The sequence below is a fragment of the Maniola jurtina genome, chromosome 23 (genome assembly GCF_905333055.1).
Source record: "Maniola jurtina chromosome 23, ilManJurt1.1, whole genome shotgun sequence".
NCBI classification, from domain to species: domain Eukaryota; kingdom Metazoa; phylum Arthropoda; class Insecta; order Lepidoptera; family Nymphalidae; genus Maniola; species Maniola jurtina.
In genome coordinates, this window is record NC_060051.1 from 8,988,346 (window position 1) to 8,992,524 (window position 4,179).

A 4,179-nucleotide genomic window follows, 5' to 3' on the forward strand; every position below is an offset into this window, starting at 1 on the left:
CCATGGCCAGCACAAATCTAAGCTCAGCTAGGGGCTTGGCTCTACTAGAGATCTCATAACTTTTTAACAGTGAAAACATTATGACCTTGTGAGTCTTGGCTACCTTTTTACATGAAATGTTTTTGGTGGGTTCCTTTTTCTCGAAGCGTTTCGCCGTATTTTCGAACCGTCATAACACAGTACAAACAGAACAGTAGTTTAACTTCATACAAAGTGGCCGCCGCCGGTTTGAATGTATGCGTGAGCAGCGGGCGCCGTGTACGCACGGAAGTTTCACGCACACATTCGCATAGTCTCAAGCGGCTCAAGCGGCCGGCAGTACGGGCCGCGCCGCCATGCTAATCGCGCGCAATTGCGTATTACGTTGCACGCTCGCTCTTTTTTGTTTTGTTAGTAACAATTATGACTTCAAAAAAAGCCAAAATTTATTGTGGTGTCTTCGGGTGTCTCAATAACGACTCCAACAAACCGGACTTATCATTCTTCAATATACCTACTGAACAAGACACGTCAGTACCTAAACATTTTTGTAATAAAATTATGTGTCTGTAGGTACCTATGTGTGCTAGCCCAGGATCCGTGTCTGGATGTACTAGGTACCTATTAATATATTTAATATTTTATATTTAGATAGAATAAAATTAGAATGATATCAATTTTTACAGAAAAAATTTTTACTTACTTATTTAAGTTATGGAGTAGGGGAGACCGGGGTTAGTTGACCAAGTTTTCATTTGAATAAGCCTAACTTTTTAATTTTTCACCTAAATCGGCCAAGTACGAGTGGGACTCGCGCACCGAGGGTTCCGTACATATGTAAATACTTATACTTCAGGGGTGTTATGTGAGATGTTTTGTACGTAATACGTATGTAATTCGCCCTACTACTTAGACTACGCTGTCCGTCTGTCTGTCTGTCTGTCACCAAGCAGTATCTCATGAACCATGATAGTTAGACAGTTGAAATTTTCACAAGTGATGTTTTTCTGTTGGGTTTACTCTTTGTGTAAGCTCTAACCCCCTGATTATTAAACGTAGAATAGAGTGTCATTTCATTCCGTCTAGTCTACGTTTATTAATAAGGGGGCATAGTAATAGGTTCGATTTTCTAAAATACGTGTTTTATAACTTAATATTTCTTTTATTTGGCTTATTCATTTAATTGTTTCAGGCGCTTACAATGGCTACGATCAATCGATCGCGAAGATTTGTCCGATAAGCCAACACGTCGCATACTCGTGTGTGAAGTATTCAAAGCTGAAGATAGAATTTTTAAAATTTGTCTTTTCTTTTTAAAACGTCTTTTATTTACTCCCCATTTATGAATTGGTAAAACATTTCATTATTATTATTACGAAATTAAAAACCTAGTGCTGTCATACATAATACGCAAATAATATTTAATTAAAAATAAAAGTGACAACCCTAGGCGTCAACGCAGGAGTAGGTAATTAACTCGCCGATCGGCGTTAGTTAGCCTACTATTCTGTTTGTACTGTGGTCATAACTTCGGTCTGGGTCTGCAGGGCGTCCCCACCCCGATTGCCATCTCACCTGTTGCGTATATAGGCACAGATAGGTACCTCTAGAGTCTAGTATCTAGCTATGTTCATCAAATTGGACCAACCGATAATCGAACCTAGCATAGTCTGCTACAAATTAGAAGTCACTACGAGGAGTCCAAAGAGTTCATAAGCGTAATATTATTGTACCTAGGAAGGTAGGTATTTATGGACAGTTGCCAAACACGGATTATTTTCTTATGAAAATTGAAAACCCACGCAGTCTACCTAGGTACCTACCTACCTTCCTACCTAGTCGATTTATTTTTAGCTGAAACATAGGTAGGTATTCTCATAGTCACTCAGAGGGCGATGGAGAGAGCTATGCTTGGAGTCTCTCTGTTATCAAATCAGAAATGAGATGCGTAGAGAACCAGAGTATCCGAAGTTTTAGAACCAAACAATGACTTTCTAAAAGTCATTGGAACCAAAGTTTATTATTTTTCAATCTTACTACCTACAAGCTTGACCTTTGATCATACCTGTACTACATAATATCTACTCATGTGCCTGTAGCGTAGTTAGTTAGGTACCTAGCTTTTTTTTTTTTTATTCACTATAGGTAAGCGCTTGACCACAATCACACCTGATGGAAAGTGATGATGTGGTCTAAGATGGGACGCGTTTACCTAGAAGGTGCCTATTCACTCTTGTTTGCTATTATGTATTCTGAGCTTTGATATATGTATATTATGTACTTATCTAAGAACCTTATTTTTGTATTTACTTAGTACGATGATTAGTTTCTCGAGAGAACAGTTTGGAATTTGAAAGCATAAAAAGTTGTGACACCCATCCAATTATTGACTTGAGTCAACGTTACGTAATGCGAAATCGAATGGGACCCTATTCACGGAGTAGAAAATTAATGCTTTCTGTGATCTGTGGTCCTATTCGATGGCCTATGCCACGGACCACGACCTATTTACAAACCATGAACCATCATTAATTAACCGACTTCAAAAAAGGAGGAGGTTCTCAATTCGTCGGTTTTTTTTGTAAGTAAGTTCTTTTGTTTTTCATATCCACAGATTTAGGAAGACTCTCTCTATGATCAAACTGCAGATGTCATCGCTTTATTTTTAGGGTTCTGCACCTCAAAAGGAAAAAGGGAACCCATAAAGGATCACTGTGTTGTCTGTCTGTCTGTCTGTCCGTCGTGTCTGTCTAGAAAACCTATACTTAGTATACTTCCCGTTGACCTAGAATCGTGTTTGGCAGGTAGGTAGGTCTTACAGTAGGTACAAGTAAAGGAAAAAATCCGAATACTTACCATGAATTTTTGGTTAAATCATTAAAAAAAAATTAAAATGTGTTAAAATTTTCAAAGTGAGATAACTACGTATACTAAGTGGGGTATCATATGAAAGGGCTTTACCTGTACATCCTAAAACAGATTTTTATTTATTTTTATATAAGTAAGCATAATAGTTTTTGATTTATCGTGTAAAATGTCGAAAAAAACCCGAGTAGGGAACCCTCGGTGCGCGAGTCTAACTCGCACATGGCCGGTCTTTTTTATTAGGTTTCCTTTCTAAAACGGAAGGCAGATGTAACAAAATTGCATGATTCGGTTTTCTAGAAAATTCAGTAGCTATAATACATATGCTATAATAATATAGCCCCTTCCCTTGGATATCAAAAGAAACAAAACAATCGTCACACAACCATAAAAGTAGGGCTCAGGGTGCTCCCTTTCTGATGTATGTAAACAAAACATTTGCCATTTCTTTCTTGCTTGCAGTTACCGTTCGGGCACGTTCGCGAGCTTTCGCCAATGATACCAGGTTATAAGTTTTATTCTCCACTGTGGTAAAAATAATATTTTAATTTTTACCTCAGATTCGGATGCGGAGAATAGATTACATAATTTTCTGTTTTTTTGTATACATATAAAATTTAGTTGTGTATCTGTTTAGTTCATTAACATAGTTAGTTTAACGTTATCGAAATCAAACCACACATTTTATTTTTGAAGTAAAACTTCTTTGAACGTGATTTTTATTTTATTTATTTATAAAGGAACACTTATAATATACATATTTTACATGTACTACATACTTACACACACTGATATGTATATCACACTAATATTATAAAGGCGAAAGTTTGTATGTGTGTGTGTGTGTGTATGTTTGTTACTCCTTCACGCAAAAACTACTAGACGGATTGGGCTGAAATTTAGAATGGAGATAGATTATACTCTGGATTAGCACATAGGCTACTTTTTATCCCGGAAAATCAAAGAGTTCCCACGGTATTTTTAAAAAACTACTTCCACGCGGGCGAAGCCGCGGGCATCGGCTAGTCAATAATAAGTGTACACAACGTTTGTATTGCGCCAAGTAAACTTAATAATTATAATGGATAATTAGCAAAAAACGATATACCTTATTAAATACAAGTGAGTATTAGTTATTTAAAACGTAATTAAATTATTTAAAAAAATCACAAGTAAAAACTAAAAAATTATTTAATTTATTAGTGAATATACTATGTATACAAGAGTTAAATGTATTTTGGAGCCGGTACCAATTAGCTTCACGAACTGTTCACTCTTCATATTGTTTGTGACTCCGCATTGGCACCTAATTGTAATGATAGAATTTATTTTAAA

The 4,179-nt window shown here is 36.4% G+C and overlaps 1 long non-coding RNA gene across 1 annotated transcript; it reads left to right on the plus strand.

Annotated features, from left to right (window-relative positions):
• Positions 1-182: 182 nt before the first annotated feature.
• On the plus strand, positions 183-1,305 carry LOC123877186. The gene is made up of 2 exons (XR_006798516.1): positions 183-509; positions 1,172-1,305. It is a non-coding gene; the product is annotated as an uncharacterized LOC123877186 (long non-coding RNA).
• Positions 1,306-4,179: the final 2,874 nt, after the last annotated feature.